This window comes from Meles meles, chromosome 21 (genome assembly GCF_922984935.1).
Source record: "Meles meles chromosome 21, mMelMel3.1 paternal haplotype, whole genome shotgun sequence".
Classification (NCBI taxonomy): domain Eukaryota; kingdom Metazoa; phylum Chordata; class Mammalia; order Carnivora; family Mustelidae; genus Meles; species Meles meles.
Window position 1 is genome coordinate 6,249,829 of NC_060086.1, and position 17,956 is coordinate 6,267,784.

The following is a 17,956-nucleotide window of genomic DNA, read 5'->3' on the forward strand; positions in this document are numbered from 1 at the left end:
GCAGGGAGCCTGCTTCTCTCTCCACCTCTGCCTGCCTGTGTGCTCTCTCTCTCTCTCCTTCTCTCTGACAAATAAATAAAATATTAAAAAAAAAAATAAGCTGAGTATTAGCCTTCTAATGCCTAACAGCAAAATGATCACATCGAAGGACCTGTGCACCTGAAAGGTCGATACACACTGCCAGTTCGCCCTTCAGAAAGATTGCGCCACTGGACAGGGCAGGGTATGAAAACGTGCATTTCCTCCACACCTGCCCGATTCCAGTGAAAAGGAGCATTGCTTCCCTCCCCACACCACCCCCAGTTCTGCTGTGCACCTTGATTTTGAACCGAGTTGGGTGTCTTTTCATCTTTTTATTTGCCATTCTCATGCATGTTTCTGCAAAGGACATTCATGTTTGCATTTTCTCCATTAAGTCCTTTGCTTCCCCCCAGACTCCATCTTACTCTCCTGTGCCAGGGCTACATAAAATGAAAGAAATTTGCCTTTCTCTCCTTAGGTGTGTTAAAATGTTTTCTCAGCTTGTCATTAGATCGTGACATTTTTTTGTGTGCGCGTTGCTGTGCTTAAGTTTTATGGTTGATACAGTCGAATGTATCCATTTTCTGCCTTAAGTGTTCAGTGTTAAAAATCAGTGGTGAGAAAAGCCTCCCCCACACCACGATGTATGCGGACATAGATAAATGCACACGGACATGCAGACACAGGCATGCATACGTACACAGACGCGTACACACCTTCTCCCCAAGCAGGGTTTCTGCATTTCCACTTCCCTGCGTCTCCCCTGTGTGCTGGAGCTGCCCGGGCTCTCCGTTGCACCCTGCCTGTAAGGCTGTCCCGCCCACCGGGTGCGGGTCCCCGTCCCATTTCCAGGTTCTGCTCTCCCGCCCGCTGGGTGGGCCGCGGGGCATCCCTCCCACAGGACCTGCGGGCTTGTCACTTCCCCTGCAGCCCCTGGGGACGGGGTGGGGGCAAGGTCGTCCAGGCGGGGCGGAAGTCCTGCCCCGCGGGGACCTGGACTCTGCCCTCCCCGCAGGCTCCCATCGCTGGCCAAGGGGCCTCCTCCGAGTTCCTGGAAACCCCAGCAGCACATGGCGGCAGGAGAGCTGGTAGGGCACCTGCGTGGAGGTGGGAGGTGTGAGGGAGTGTCCCCCCTGAAAGCAGCTGCATCCTGGCAGGGGGGGGCTGCCGCCAGCCAGAGCAGAGCAATCCCAGGGCGGGTTAGGGCTGTCCGGGGCCATACAGTTTGCAGGAGGACAGAAAGAGCTCGGGACACGCCTGTCCGTCTTTAGAACCTGCCCAGGAGCCCCCTGTCCTGGTGTCCTAGTTCAGGCCCTCGCTCTTGCTCAGGATGCCACGAGTTGGCATCCCCACTCCTCGCCCCCGGTCCCCCGCCCCAGACAGCATCATCGACCCACAAAGTTGGAAAAGTTCCCCTTTTCCACGGTCTGCCCATGCAACTAGTCCGAAAGGAATGCTCACTTCGTTATGCATTTTGGTTCGGTTGTCAATAAAATATATATAACATAAAACTCACTGTTGGAACCATTTCTAGGGCGACTGTTCGTGACACCAAGGACCTCGACACTGTTGTGCAGCCGTCACAGTGAGCGGATTCCAGGACTTTGGCAGGACCCAAACAAAAATTCCACCATTAAGCGGTAACTCCCCATTTTCTTTCTTTTTTTTTTAAAGATTTTATTTATTTATTTGACAGAGAGAGATCACAAGTAGGCAGAGGCAGGCAGAGAGAGAGAGGAGGAAGTAGGCTCCCCACTGAGCAGAAAGCCCGATGCGGGGCTTGATCCCAGGACCCTGAGACCATGACCTGAGCTGAAGGCAGTGGCTTAATCCACTCAGCCACCCAGGCGCCCCTAACTCCCCATTTTCTTCTCCCTCCGGCCGGTAACTTCTATCGTACTTTCTGCCTTTTCTACATATCTCATAAAAAGAGGATCGCACAGTATTTGCCCTTTTGTAACTGGCTGCTTTCGTCTAGCAAGTTTTCAGTGCTATTCGCTGAAGCATACGCAACAGAAATTTCTTTTTATGGCTACTTTTCCGTTCTCTGTGTATTTATTTTGCGTGTCCGTTCATCCGATGGGAGGCATTTCCACCTTTTGTCTATTGTGGATAATGCTGCTATGAGCATTCACGAACTATCTTTTTGAGTATCTATTTGGGTTCCTGTTTCCACTTCTTTTTCTTGTCCTTTTTTTTTTTTTTTAAGATATTTGGTCGTCTCTATGCCCCATGTGGGGCTCGAACTCACAACCCAGAGATTGAGAGCAGCAGGCTCCCCTGTCTGAGCCAGTCAGGCACCTCTGTTTTCCTATGGGATATAGTCCTAGAAGTGGAATGGCTGGGTCGTACAGTAATTTCATGTTGAACTTTTGGAGACGCCACCAGACTTTTTTTTAATTTTTTTAAAGATTTTTATTTATTTGATGAGGAAGACACAGCGAGAGAGGGAACACAAGTAGGGGAAGTGGGAGAGGAAGAAGCAGGGAGCCCGATGCAGGGCTCAATCCCAGGACCCTGGGATCATGACCTGAGCTAAAGGCAGATGCTTAGTGACTGAGCCACCCAGGCATTTGGATTTTGATAGGGATTCTATTGAATCTGTAGTCACTTGCAATCTACAGCTGGCAGAGTGCCTTGCACAGAGTAGTAGTTCTTCACTTCAGGTAGTATCGTCATTGTGACAACAGTAACTGTTGTACTCCGCGATTGTAAATCATCCTTCCACTCGTTTAGGTCTTTAGTTTCTTTCAGCAGTGTTTTGAAGCTTTCAGTATATGAAACTTTGGTCTCCTTAGTTAAGTTTATTTATTCCTAAGTATTATATTCTTTTTCATGCTCTTGGAAATGGAATTGCTTTCTTAATTTCCTTTTTTTTTTTATTAGAGAGAGTGCTCACAAGCAGGGGGAGGGGCAGAGGGAGAGGGGCCAGACTCCCCGCTAAGCAGGGACCCTGACACCCGACTCGATCCCAGGACCCTGAGATCACGACCTGAGCCCAAGGCAGATGCTCAACCCACTGAGCCACCCAGGCGTCCCTGTTTTCTTCATTTCCTTTTCAACTTGCTCATCGCTTAGTTTATAGAAACCCAAGTGATTTGGAACACCTGGGTGGCTCAGTCAGTTAAGCATCTGCCTTCAGCTCAGGTCATGATCCCAGAGTCCTGGGATCCACTTCCACATGGGGCTCCTTGCTCAGTGGAAACCTGCTTCTCCCTCTGCCTGGTTCTTTAGGACATCCTACATATAACATCACACTGTCCGTGAACTGGAATAATTTTATTTCTTCCTATTCAATTTTGATGCTTTTTTTTCTTCTTGCCTAATTACTCGGACTAGGGCTTCTATGTGGAAAATAAATGGGGAATTAAATGGGGAAAGCAGACATCCTTGTTTTGTTTATTTTTTAAGTTGTTTTTTTTTAACCTTTAAGTACTCTCTACACCCAACATGGGCTCAAGCTCACAAGCCCAAGATCAAGAGTCACACAATCCGCTGACGGAGCCAGCCAGGTGCCCCAACATCCTAGTTTTGTTCCCAATCTTAGGGGAAATGCTTTCAGTCTTTCACTGCTAACTATGACATTTTTCTGGGTTTTTCATATATGGACTTTATCATGTGGAAGAAGTTCCCTTGTATTCCTAGTTTGCCGAGTGTCGTTACCATGAAACAGTGTTCGATTTCGTTAGATTGGGGCACCTGGGTGGCTCAGTCATTAAGCCGCTGCCTTCTGCTCAGGTCGAGATCCCAGAATCCTGGGATCGAGCCCCGCGTGGGGCTCCCTGCTCAGCGGGAAGCCTGCTTCTCCCTCTCCCACTCCTCCTGCTTGTATTCCCTCTCTTGCTGTCTCTCTGTCAAATAAATAAAATCTTAAAAAAAACCTTTTTTTTGTTAGATTATTTTTCTGCTCAATTGAAATGATCATGTAGCTGTTTCTCCTTCCTTCTGTTAATGAAATGTATTACACTGATTGATTTTCATATTTCAGAGCGAAATGCACATAATCCTCTTAATGCGCTGCCGAATTCAGTTTGCTAGTATTTTGTTGAAGATTTTTGCATCTGTATTCATAAAGGATATTGACCTAGTTTTCTCCTTCTTTCCTCCCTCCCTCCCTTCCTTCCTTTTTTTAGAGAGAGAGCATGAGTGAGCACGAGGGGGTGGGGGGGGTGCTGCAGAGGGAGAGGGAGAGAGAATCTTAAGCAGATTCCACACCCAGCACAGAAACTATTGTAGCTCAGTCTCATGACCCCGAGACCGTGATCCCAGCTGAAATCAAGACTCAGACACTTAACCAACTGAGCCACCCAGGTGCCCCTATAGTTTTCTTCTCTTTTAGTGTCTTTGTCTGGCTTTGCTATCATGGTAAGGCTGGTCTCATAGAGTGAGTTAGGAGGTGTTTTCTCCTCAGTCGTTTTGAAGAGTTTGAGATGGATCAACGTTAATTTTTTTTTAAAGACTTTATTTATTTATGACAGAGAGATAACAAGAGAGGGAACACAAGCACGATGGAGCTGGAGAGGGAAAGGCAGGTACGTGTCTACACTAATCCTCTCCGGTAACCACCAGACAAACCAAAGGGCACAACCCCAAAGTTTTGAAGGAAAATATTCCCCACTGCCCACACTGGCACCCATCCAGCCTCTCCAGAAACACAGGCTGCTGTACCCACAGTCATGGTAGGGACCGAGGACCAGGCAATCGCGGCGGCTTTGTGCACGCTGGTTATGAAACAGCAGCCTCTCCCTCGTCAAGCACTCTTCTGATTGTTACAAGGACCTGGATCAGGTCCCAGAGTTCTGAAATCGTTGATTATAGTCATTCTTTTCAACTCAGGGTTTGCTTCAGTGGAGAAGGGACTGACCCCCAGAGCTGCCCGCTCGACCATTTTGTGTGCCACCAGATTGGATTTTTTTTTATCATAGGAATTTATTTTTTTATGTTCTTGCCATTTTTATTGAAATATAATTGACGTACCATTGTGTAAGGTTAAGGCAGACAACCTGATGATTTTTACGAAATCATCAGGTTATCATGATAAGGTTATTGTAATAAATCCGTTAACGCATCGACCACTCCGTGTGGTTACCTGTGTGTGTGTATGGATAATGAGAACAAAATGGATTTGTAAAATTAACGTAAATACACCCATTTTAAGAGTACAGTTCTTTGAGGTCTGACAAATACATGGTAACCATTGTCATCAAAGTATAGACCATTTGCACCACCCCCCAGTCTCACTGGTACTCCTTCCCATTTGATCCCGACCCCTTATTCCCAGCCCATGAATCCTTCCTACACCATAGATTAAAATCATCAGTCTTGGGGCGCCTGGGTGGCTCCGTGGGTTGAGCCTCTGCCTTCGGCTCAGGTCATGATCCCGGGGTCCTGGGATCGAGTCTGGTATCAGGCTCCCTGCTCAGCGAGAGCCTGCTTCCCCCTCTCTCTGCCTGCTGCTCTGCCTACTTGTGATCTCTGTCTGTCAAATAAATAAATAAAATCTTTAAAAAAGAAAACAGTCTTGGGGTGCCTAGGTGGCACGGCTGGTTAAGCATCTGGCTCTTGGTTTCAGCTCAGGTAGTGATCTCATGGGAGCGGGAGCAGGCTCCACATCGAGCTTTTTTGAGATTCTCTCTCTGTCTCCCTCTGCCCCCCACCCTGCCCTCACTCACTTGCTGTCTCTCTCTCAAACAAACAAATACATAAAATTGTTTTAAAAAATCAGGATTCTGGAATTTTTTTTTAAAATATGTATATATTTATCTGAGAGAGAGCACAAGAAGGGGGAGCAGCAGGCCGAGGGAGAGGGAGAAGCAGGTTCCTGGCTGAACAGGGAGCCCGACGTGGGGCTCGATCCCAGGACCCCGAGATCATGACCGGAGCCAAAGGCAGACAGTTAACCAACTTAGCCACACCCAGGCGCCCCATGATTCTAATTTCTTGAGAGCAGAGACTTCATCTCTTTCATTACTTGACCCGCAGTCCCGGCCCAGGGTAAGTGCCTGTCACATGACAATGCCTGATAAAATAGGAGTCAGCCACTTGTTCCCAATCAGAAACACAGGTCCCCTGTCACCAGATTTTCTGGATTCAGAGAAGTCAGAAATTTGGATTTTGGTAGAACTCTCCTGATTTTTAATCACAAAATAGAATTCAAAGTGAAAGAAAAAAGAAACAAGAGAGGAAGACATTTACCAGTAAGCATTACTGATATCGGAACGATGCTATTTCTTTAGCATACAGAATGGGCTGGTTTCCTGGGATCTGGGATTTTCTGGGATCTGAAAATGATCCTGAAAATGGCCTCATTTACCAAAGTGGCATTCTTGGGTGTGTTCACGTACTCGCATTTAACAGCTAAACATCGTTTACTGAGCAAACAAAACAGTAACTAGCTAACTTAGAAATGAACTGTAGGAACATTTTTGTTTCCACATACCATGGAGGTGTTCATTTTTGTTTTAGGATTTTATTTATTTGACAGACAGAGATCACAAGTAGGCAGAGAGACAGGCAGAGAGAAAGGGGGAAGCAGGCTCCCTGCTGAGCAGAGAGCCCAGGACCCCGGGATCATGACCCAATCCGATGGCAGAGGCTTTAACCCACTGAGCCACCCAGATGCCCCTCATTTTTAAAAGGTATTTGCTTTCTAAACAAATTTATAAAAACAAATTGAAACAATCACGTTGGGCAAAATCCTAAGAAGTCAATCAATTAAAATAGCTCCGAGTAATAGCACTCAGCCATAAAAAAGAATGAAATCTCGCTGTTTGTGACCATATCTGTGAGCCCAGAGGGCATTATGCTAAGTGAAAGAAGTCAGAGAAAGACAGACACCCTATGATTTGATTTACATGTGGAATTGAGAAAAGAAAAGAGATGAACAAATAGAGGCAGAAACAAACCGAGAACAAACTGGTGGTGGACAGAGGGCAGAGGGCGTGGAGGGATGGACAAAAGGGACCGAGGGGTGTGCGGTCCGGGCTTCCAGGGATGGAATGGAGAGGTCCCAGGGTTGAAAGGTACAGTGTAGGGAATCTGGTCGACCGTGCGGTAATCATGTTGTTGGATGACCGGGAGCTGGACTTGCCATTCAACCTAGACCAGGGTGCAGAGTTGTAGAATCACTGTGTTTTGTTTTGTTTTTCTTAAAGTTTTTATTTATTTATTTGACAGAGAGATCACAAGTAGGCAGAGGCAGGCAGAGAGAGAGGGGGAAGCAGGCTCTCTGCTCCGCAGGGAGCAGATAGATAGATAGATGCAGGCCTGGATCCCAGGACCCTGGGATCATGATCTGAGCCAAAGGCAGAGGCTTTAACCCACAGAGCCACCCAGGCGCCCCGAGAATCACTGTGTTCTACGCCTGAAACTAATGCTCAATGAAATGAAAAAGTAATAACAACATAAAATAGATACAGGTAATCTTACAGATTACTGCAGAAGAACAAACAGGTCCCAGATGTTGACTAACTGAAATGAAACACTGTTACGTCCGTGTTAGGAGTTCAAGGAGTACCTCCCAGGGACTCTGCAACTCTGTGCGTCATGCTGGGCCCCCCCACAAGCGTGGCTCCCATCTGTCCCCGTACAACACGATCACAATACCATTGATTATATTCCCTATGCTGTGCCTTTTGTCCCCGGGGACTTAGTTATTTTATAACTGGAATCTTGTACCTCCCACTCCCTTTCACCGGGTTTGCCCATCCTCCCCCCATCTCCCTCCCAAACCACATTTTATCTCATTGTAACTCTTTGCTGGCTCACAGACGCTAAAGGGCAAAAGATGAAAAGCCCCTCCTTTATTCTAGAAAAGGTGCTGAAATTTGGCTTTGTCCCATTAACTTTTTTATTCGTCTATCCCAGGCAAGCAGACAAGAGCACACACTAGTCAACAGCTTTATGAACTTTAACAGGGGGTACCCCTGTGTGCTCAGAACTCAGACCGAGACATAGGAGAGTGACAATGTCCCAGAAGTCCCCCCAGAATCCCCACCATAATAACCACTGCCCTGATTCCATGACCACAGATACATTGTGTCTCTTTCTGAACTCTCTCTCTTTTTTTTAAAGATTCTATTTATTTACTTGACAGACAGAGATCACAGTAGGCAGAGAGGCAGGCAGAGAGAGGGCGAAGCAAGATCCCTGCTGAGCAGAGAGCCCGATGTGGGGCTCTATCCCAGGACCTGAGCCGAAGGCAGAGGCTTTAACCCACTGAGCCACCCAGGCGCCCCTGGGGTCCTGGGATCGAGCCCAGCATCGGGCTCTCTGCTCAGCAGGGAGCCTGTTTCCCTCTCGCTCTCTGCCTGCCTCTGCTTGCTTGTGATCTCTGTCTTTCAAATAAATAAATAAAATCTTTAAAAAAAAAAAAGATTTTATTTTTAAGTAATCTCTGTACCCGATGTTGGGCTCGAACTCACAACCCCGAGATCAGGAGTCACGCAGTCCAGCCAGGTACCCCTGCTCTTTTTGAAGTTTACGTAAACAGAATTATGATGGGTATACACTCTTCTGTGTCCTTTCTCTTCCCTCCATATTCTGTTTATGAGATTCCCCCATGTTGTTATAAGGAGCAATAATTTGATTTCATCATACTTTGATGATAGGTTTAATTCTTATAAAAGCATAATGCAGAGCATAGGTACCGGTTTCCCAATCGCCCTGTTCAGGGTGGTACCATGAAGTAAGCTCAATTCTATCTGTTGTACCAATAAACTGGAAAGGAGGAGAAAACCAGGCACACTTGGCCCCGAATCAAATGTTATGCTTTGTTTTCAAGTCAAGTGAAATTATCTGCAAGCAATTTCCTCGCATGTTGCAGACAGACATAGGAAATTAAAGATTTTTTTAAAATCTGACTAGGAAAGTTGAGTCTCTCAAAATCAAGCTTCATAAAAGCGCACGGACAGAACTTCCAACAAATACTGGAGGGACATTGACTGCTTTCCGGCCCCGTTCTAGGCACATCCCCAGAGCCGTTAACATTTATGCAAGACGGAAGGCAAGCAGCTACGGCATAAACTTTCTTAATACAATCAAAAGATTTTTATAGCAGAATAGAAAACGTAGCTGTGACTATAAGCCCAATGAGAAAGCTGTGAATCTGGGGCATCCAGGTGGCTCAGTGGGTTAAGCATCTGCCTTCAGCTCAGATTGTGATCCCAGGGTCCTGGGATCGAGCTCCATGTTGGGCTCCCTGCTCAGTGGGGAGTCTGCTTCTCCCTCTACCCCTCCCCCTTCTCTCTCTCTCTCAAATAAATAAAATCATTTAAAACAACGTCAACAACTATGAATCCACAGGCTAAATTAATCCCCAGGGTCCCTAGCTTGGCTGCCTTTGAGATGGGGTGTGCTGGAGTTCCCGGGGTTAGGTCCCTCCGAGGAGGCGGGGTGGGGGGACTGCTGCTACACTTGTGGGTCCCTGCTGCTGCAGCCGGCAAAGTCGGGGAAGGGCCACCCAAACCCCTTCATTCATTCACTTATGTTTCCATTCGGTGAATGCTTCCCACTCTCTGTGAGCGGCTCTCCTCTATGAGCTCACGGAAGGCGGGGACTGAGCCCTGCTCTCCGTCCTACCAGTGCCCGCCTCCTGCCTTTGAGGTCTCCAGCATCATCACCTGAGTCTCAGAGCCACAGTTTCCTCATTTGCAAGATGGAGAGAATCACATCGTGGTATTAGGTTATTTGGCGGACTTATGTAGGCAGGGCGTGTTGCCTAACGGCATTCAGGGAAGGTGCTAGGTGCCCTGGGGGGTGCAGAGGGAAATCGGGCACCATGCCTGACCTCCAGACGGTGTAGACAGAAGAGTAACAGGTTATAATACAGTGAGGCTAGCCCTGCCGTAGGGTGAGCCCCGAGGCCTTTTTCCCCGAGGAGAAACCCGAGTGGAGCTCTCAAGGATGCATGGAAACTCCCCACCAAAAATGTGGGGGGTATTGAAAGCACAGAGAGAAGCAGGTCAAAGACAGGGAGGTGTCAAGGTGCAGGACTCACAGAGGGAACGGGAACCAGTTCGTGCCGGCCGGGCTGAGAACCAGGTACGGAACAGGCTGGAGAGAGAGACTCGGGTCTGCTCACAATGGGTCTTCTGTGCCACCAAAGTCATTTGTGCTGGAGGCGTTGGTCAGGATGCCTGTCATTCCAGCTTCCCTTTCCAGGCCAAATGGAGCCACCCACTCGGTCAAGCTGCGCTAAGCTGCTTTAAAAAAAAAAAAAAACCAAACAAAAAACAACACACACACAAAAAAACCCCATTATTCAAGTACTTTATTTACACAGAAGAAAATGATTCCTTTTTCCGGGTTTCGTTCAATGCGTTTCTGACCAATGTGTTTACCCACGGAACCTCCGCCATAACCAAGATCCAGAACATTTCCATCACCGACAAAGTGCCCTTGTGCCCCCTTGCTTTGGTTAATCCTCCCCCCGCCCCCCCCCCCCCCCCCCCCCCCGCCCAGCCCCTGTGATCTTTGATCTGTTTGCTGTCGCTCGTTTGCCTGTCCCAGAATTTCCTATCAAGGGACTCATCCAGTCCCTACTTTCTACGTAAGGCTTATTTCCCTGGCCCCCTCTAATGCTTTGGGGTTGGCGTCACAGAATTGTGAGTTAGTATCGCATTCCTTCTTACTGCTGAGTCGGATTCCTTTGTATGGATGCGGCACGATTTTTATTGTCTCCCCAGTGGGGTTATCACGGATAAAGTGGCTATGGTCGTAATACCAGTCTGTGTGTGGACGTGTTTTCACTTCTCTGGGGTAAATGGTTAGAAATGGGATTGTGTAGGGGCGCCTGGGTGACTCAGTGGGTTAAGCCTCTGCCTTCGGCTCAGGTCATGATCCCGGGGTCCTGGGATGGAGCCCCACATCGGGCTCCCTGCTCGGTGGGGAGACTGCTTCTCCCTCTCTCTCTGCCTACCTCTCTGCCTACTTGTCAAATAAATAAAATCTTTAGAAATGGGATTGTGTGGGGGCGCCTGGGTGGTTGACTGCGTTGGGCCTCTGCCTTTGGCTCAGTTCTCAGGGTCCTGGGATCAGGCCCCGCATCGGGCTTTCTGCTTAGCGGAGAGCCTGCTTCCATCTCTCTCTCTCTCTCTCTCTCTCTGCCTGCCTCTCTGCCTCCTTGTCAAATAAATAAAATCTTTAGAAATGGGATTGTGGGGGCGCCTGGGTGGCTCAGTGGGTTAAAGCCTCTGCCTTCGGCTCAGGTCATGATCCCAGAGTCCTGGGATCGAGCCCCGCATCGGGCTCTCTGCTCAGCGGAGAGCCTGCTTCCTCCTCTCTCTCTCTGCCTACTTGTAATTTCTGTCTTTCAAATAAATGAATAAAATCTTTAAAAAAAAAAAAAAAAAAAAAAAGAAATGGGATTGTGTGGGGGCGCCTGGGTGGTTGACTGCGTTGGGCCTCTGCCTTTGGCTCAGTTCTCAGGGTCCTGGGATCAGGCCCCGCATCGGGCTTTCTGCTTAGCGGAGAGCCTGCTTCCATCTCTCTCTCTCTCTCTCTCTCTCTGCCTGCCTCTCTGCCTCCTTGTGATCTCTCTATCAAATAAATAAATAAAATCTTAAAAAAAAAAGAAATGGGATTGCGGGTTCTTAGGGTGGATGCTTGTTTCACTTTAAGGAACCACAGACTGTGAGAGAAGAGGAGGAAAGGGAGGGAAGGAGAGAGAGAGAGGGAGAGAGAGGCCCTCAGCTGACAGCCAGCTTCCCTTGGCTGGTGGGGGCTTATGGGGGGAAAGGGGAACATGGCAGGTGTCGCTCAGCCCCACACCCATATCTCTGGGCCACCATGGCCTCCCTGGCACCCTGAGAAAGTCCCTTCTCCCCCCGATGTGCAGGATATCACATCAGACCCGAGGACCCTCCATGAAAACGGGGAGGGTGCCTCGAGGCCCCGGAAGGCTGAGGCCCCTGCAGGTTGGCAGGGGAGACGGTCTGGGCTGCTGGAATGAGCCCTTAGGGAATGGGCAAGGGGCTGTGTGGACAAGCAGTGAGTTGTAGGAGATCTGATGGCCCCAGGAGCCCCTGGCCCATGGGTCCACCCGCCAGGCCCCAGAAGTGGCCCATGGTCACACCTGGAGGCAGTGGAGGCCAGTCTCTTGTAAAGCTTTATGGTCTAAAAAGGAAGGGTAGAGGGGCGCCTGGGTGGCTCAGTCAGTGAACTTCTGACTCCTGGTTTCGGCTCAGGTCATGATCTCAGGGTCGTGAGATCGAGCCCCGTGTCAGGCTCTGCGCTCAGTGGGGAGTCTGCTTTCTCCCTCTGCCTCACCCCCTAAAATAAATGAATAAAATAAATCTTTAAAAAAGAAAGGAAAAGAAAAGTTAGAGCTATCCAGACAAATTGCACAGCAACAAAGGATAGGGGGAGGAACAGCCCTGAAGCCTCAGGGAGGGCCTTCCCCGCCTGCGTTCCCCATCTTAGGAACATACGTGAAGCCACGAGTCGGGCCACCCATGTCCCCTGGCAGTGGGGGTCACCCCAGCTGCCCCGGCCTGCGCTGGGTCCCCCTCTGGCCTTGCGACCACCGCGGCGGCCAGCAACGCCTTCCACCGCAGAGCAGTTTCCAGAACATTTTGTCAAGTAAGAACACTGTGTTTTTCCGCGTGGAGATGGTAAGAAGTGCTTGCTGACGGGCTTCCTGCCGAAGTCCTCAGGGCACCTGCTCCCCGGCTCCTCCTGGACCCAGCCTACCTTGACCCTGGGCCAGGTTGGCGTGGGAAGTGCAGATAACACGGGGAGGCCCAGGATCAGATCCTCAAAGCCAAACCTGCAGAACCAGACCAGGCTTTTGTGAAATTCCCAGGCCAGAGCTCCGAGCCCACAAGGCCCCTCTGCCCACACCTGGCCTGGGTTTGGTCCCGGGGGGGCCCCCCTCTTCCCTTTGCAACCGGTTTTCATGTCGGGTTTCAGTTCCAGGCTCCGTCCTGAGAAGCCTCCCGGCAGGCCTGTTCTTGTATAACTCGAAAGACCTTGACCCTTGCCAGTTGCGAAAAGCACACTTTTCGCTTCTGCTCCTGCGGCAGTTTCCCTGAACAGGCCTCCCGTGGCCCCCACAGATGGACTTCGTTCCACGCAGCCCGGCTCTATACAGCGCGTGTGTGTGAGAGTGTGTGTGAGCGTGTGTGAGTGAGTGTGTTTTGCATACTTCATTGTAAAGTTCAAACTTTCAGATCCTGCGTTCACTGGCTGTGCCTCCGGTGGGACGAAGGGGTGGTTGAAAACACCCTGCTCCCAGGGGCACGGGGCCGGCTCTGTCACGGGAGCGTGCCACGCTTGATCTCCGGGGTCAGGAGTTCGAGGCCCACGTTGGGTGTAGAGATTACTTCAAGAAATAAACTTAACAATGTTTTGCTTCCGCAAAAAGACAAATGCCGTATGATTCCACTTTTTTGCAATCCTTAGAGCAGTCAGGTTCCTGCAGACAGAATGTCAAAGGGCAGTTGCTGGGAGCTGAGGGAGGTGGAATGGGGAATTATTTAATAAATATGGAGATTCACAGGCACCTCGGTGGCTCTGTTGGTTAAGCGTCTGCCTTCGGCTGAAGTCAGGATCCCAGGGTCCTAGGATCCAGTCCCGCATTGGGCTCCTTGCTCAGCGGGGAGCCTGCTTCTCCCTCTCCCTCTGCTGCTCCCCCTGCTTGTGCTCTGACACATAAATAAATAAAATCTTTTAAAAAAAACAAACCAGAATGGACTATCGATGTGGTTAGGACGGTGTACAGAGGTGTTCCAGGCTTGCAGTGTGGTCATCCCAGGGGAAGTGTGGTCCCCAGTAGAGGAACACCCGGTCTCCAGCAGCCTGAGTTTTGCTCTTGGCCAGAAGCTGTTACCGTGGGCTGCTGCTCTCTGGTTTCCAAGGCTGTAGGAAGAGAGAATCTGTTTCGAAGAGGGGAAGTTTGGCACACATTCATTTTTTTTTTTTACCAAGACATATCAGGACCACACTTTACAAAAAAGCCTGGAAAGGGAAGTGGTATGAAAATTGTTTTGGGTTTAATACAGAATAATTTTTTTTTTAGATTTAGGACATATTTAAAAAATGTTGAGTTCAGTTCAAATATATGCAGATGCCTTCCAGAAAAAGGTAATATCACCATAAATTTTTCTTGATCAGGCGTCACAGAGAAAATTTCTGGAATAGTCACATTTGAAGATTCCTATTTAATGGATGGCTTTGACTTAAAACTGATTTAACCAAGGAGCAAAGAAGAGAGAGAGAGAGAGAGAGAGAGAAGCAAATCCTAAGAGACTCTTAAAGATAGAGAACAGAGGGTTGATGGAGGGGCGTGGGTGGACGGTGGGCTGGATGGGAGCTGGGTATTAAGGAGGCACTTTTTAAAAGATTTTATTTATTTATTTGTCAGAAAGAGAACATAAGCAGGGGAGCAGCAGGCAGAAGGAAAAGCAGACTCCCCGCTGAGCAGAGAGCCCAATGTGGGACTCGATCCCAGGACCCTGGGATCCTGACCTAAGCCAAAGGCTCAGCTTAATGACTAAGCTACCCAGGCAGCTCTATGGAGGGCACGGGTGTTGCATGTTAAGTGATGCCTCGCTGAGTTCTACTCCTGAAACCAAGGAGTTGACTGTATGTCAACTAAATAGAATTTAAATTAAAATTTGAGGGGCGCCTGGGTGGCTGAGTGGGTGAATGGTCGGACTCTTGATCTCAGCCCAGGTCTCTAAGGGTCGTTATTTCAAGCCCTGTGTTAGGCTCCTCTCTGGGAGGAAAAAAAAAAAAATCTTTTTAAGATTTATTTATTTGGGGCGCCTGAGTGGCTCAGTGGGTTAAAGCCTCTGCCTTTGGCTCAGGTCATGATCTCAGCGTCCTGAGATCAAGCCCCGCATGGGGCTCTCTGCTCAGCAGGGAGACTGCTTCCCCCTCACTCTCTGCCTACTTGTGATCTCTGTCTGTCAAATAAATAAATAAAATCTTAAAAAAAAAAGAGATTTATTTACTTATTTTGGGGAGGCGTGAGAAGGAGCGGGAGAATCTGAAACAGACTCTGGGACTTGGTCTCATGATCCAGAGACACCACATGAGCTGAAACCAAGAGTCAGGTGCTTAACCCACTGACCCACCCAGGCGCCCCCCAAAATATTTTTTAAAAAAATTGTTTGAAGAAAAAAAAATCCTCAAGAGATCTGCAAAATATAAAAAACAAAACAAACTGATTTAACCAAAAACTGCTGATATTTTCATCAGAGGGGCTTTAGAACTGGGTCACAGCAAATAAAGTACTTAAAGTAGTAAAAAAAAAAAAAAAAAAAACAAAAATTAAAAACCAAAAACCAAAAAAACCCCCCAAACCCAAACCCACCTGAATTGAAGCATTGTTTTGGAGAGGGACAGAGAAGCGGGAAGGGAGGAAGGCCCTGCTGGGAGGCATTGGACAGTCATCTAGTGCCTTTGGTTATCTGGACATTAATTTCAGAAGTGTCCTTATAATTAGAGTAAATTAAAGGTCTTGCAAATTACAGGTCACGGATCTCCACTTTCCCTGTTGAGTTAGTGTTTAAAGATGCTCTTGAAAATGCTGCTCTAAGACCAGAAGGCAAGTAGGTCCATTGATCTCAGTGAGAACCCACGGAATCTGCGAGGTTGAATTTGAAGCAGATGCTTCCCAGATCCACTTAAGCGAAATCTTGGACTTCTTGGCCGGCAGCGGCCTTCGCAAGGAAACCACGTGATGGCTCTGGGTAAGGCAGAATCCCTTCAAGGGCATTCAGAGGGTTTCCGAAGTGGCAGCCTCAAGTTCACACCCCACCCACGGGGACTGCGGCCATTGCCTCGGGCTGGAGGGAGGGCTCCGGAGTGATTCTGCTGTGCCACCCGGGAGGACAGCCAGCCAAAAAGGGATTGACAAGAGGATGAGGACTTTGAATTTTATTCCGCCGACTTTCTGGGGTGGGAAACAGGCAAAGGGGAAAAATAAAAATAAAAAAGCCGGCAGGGAAGCATATTTGGATGGCCTGGTAAAATATTTGGCTAACTCCCACTAATTTGGACATTCTTCCCTTTGCACTCTCGGATCCCGTGAATAGGTATTGTTGTCCTTTCTAAGGTTGAAAAACACCGGCTCAGAGATCAGGTGAGGGCCCAGCTGCTAAGAGGCAGAGCCCGGGCTCAGCCTGGCCTTATCCATCTGCCCCTTTGTTCTGGGACAGAAACAATCCTCTTCCGTGACCGCCCATCCTTTCTAGTTTTTGTTCTCCACTGCGCTTGAGCTAACTGGGCTCCTCTCTTACTCTTGTCTCCTACTCACAGCGTAAATTGGGATCGGTGCGGATTTCTGAGAAAATAGAAATTAACAGGGCAGTCAGCAGAGAGAGTAAGGGACACACTCGCTGGCGGGGGGAAGCACGAAAAACTTCCAGATGCCAGAATCACTTACCTCTCGCTTCCGTTGCTCGGTAGGGCTGACCTTGAACAGGGCTTTCTGGTCGCTGTGGTGCGAATCACATTTTGCATCATTCATTACGACCCGCTGGCTCGGAAATGACCTTGAGAGGTAGAAGGAAGCCTCTGTCCGCCTCCTGCGTGAGCTGGTAGAAAATAGGGTGGAGAAAATTCCAGAAAAGAGCTACACTTGAAACCAGTTTTGCTCTGTAAATCGGGGAATTATGAAATCGTGGCTTTTAGTCTAAGGTAGGCAAAGTTCACATGCATGAAAGAGACATCCCTTTAATGGCAAAAAAAAAAAAAAAAACCCACAAAAAACAAAAACAAACCCACCAACACCAAAAAACTTGAATTTTCAGCTGAGATCATTTTCCACGACTCCTTGAAGAGCTACTGCCATCTCATGGAAAATGTTTATAAACTCCCAGTTGAGGCAGGAATCCAAGTTTGCCGTCCTCGGGGACCTTCTGCTTACGGCCGCGCTGTGATTTGCTCTCCCACCAAAAAGCCCCTGGCAGTCTTTGGCCTGCAAACTGCAATTTTTACACCGTTCTGGGTCCATTTCAAAGTGGTTAGAATATCATAGACACGTGTGATTAGAAATCAGTAAATAATACTTCTCTTAAAAATATTTTAGGGATTCTTGATCTGCGGTGGGGGAAGGAGGATTGGGAGTTTGAGCCCGGCGTTGGGTGTATAGATTTCTTAAATACATTTTTAAAAAAGATTTTATTTATTTATTTGACAGTGAGAAAGGGAACACAAGCAAGGGGAGTGGGAGAAGGAAAAGCAGGCTTCCTGCTGAGCAAGGAGCTGGATGCCGGGCTTGAACTCGGGACCCTGGGATCATGCCCTGAGCCGAAGGCAGACGCTTTAACAGACTGAGCCACCCAGGCGCCACACTTAAATAAATTTTTAAAAATTGGGGCGCCTGGGTGGCTCAGTGGGTTAAAGCCTCTGCCTTTGGCTCAGGTCATGATTCCAGGGTCTTGGGATCGAGCCCCGCATCGGGCTCCCTGCTCAGCGGGGAGCCTGCTTCCTCCTCTCTCTCTCTCTCTGCCTACTTGTGATCTCTGTCTGTCAAATAAATAAATAAAATTTAAAAAAAAGGAAAAAAATGTATGTTAAGTGTGACTTTTTTACACTTAAACTTAAAATTTTTAAATATTTCTGTTTTCAATAAAAAATGTTATTTTGGTTGTAATTGAAATGAGCAGAGAGGGAGGACATAGTGATTAAGAAAATTGTTCTCTATAGTTCTTCCTCCCTGTTCTTTTAAGGAGAGCACTTCTGTAACAAGCAGACGGATGCTAATTTCCCACAGACTCCAAAGGACCTCCCCACTGTCGGGTTCTGGTGAATTCTTTTTTCAAGGCTCCATGGAAACGTCCTTCTACGCCTCCAGGTAGAGTGGACTGTTGTCCTCTCGGGATCTGCAGGACTCTATGCCCACCTCGGGTCGTAGTTGTCATTACCGTATTTCTTGTTACCGTATTTACTGCTGTGGCACTTTGCTGCTTCTGTTGTGATGATTTTG

General features: G+C 48.3%; 2 long non-coding RNA genes across 3 annotated transcripts; one reads left to right on the forward strand and one right to left on the reverse strand.

Annotated features, from left to right (window-relative positions):
- The first annotated feature begins 823 nt into the window (after window positions 1-823).
- LOC123933805 lies at window positions 824-17,220 on the forward strand. Of its 2 annotated transcripts, XR_006816677.1 has the most exons (4): window positions 824-1,109; window positions 1,556-1,661; window positions 15,498-15,716; window positions 17,168-17,220. It is a non-coding gene; the product is annotated as an uncharacterized LOC123933805 (long non-coding RNA). The 2 variants fall into 2 exon arrangements; XR_006816676.1 differs by lacking the exon at window positions 17,168-17,220 and having other exon boundaries at window positions 826-1,109; window positions 15,498-16,308.
- Window positions 6,623-16,668, reverse strand: LOC123933806. The gene is made up of 3 exons (XR_006816678.1): window positions 16,412-16,668; window positions 10,019-10,220; window positions 6,623-7,119 (listed from the first exon to the last, which is right to left on the reverse strand). It is a non-coding gene; the product is annotated as an uncharacterized LOC123933806 (long non-coding RNA).
- Window positions 17,221-17,956: the final 736 nt, after the last annotated feature.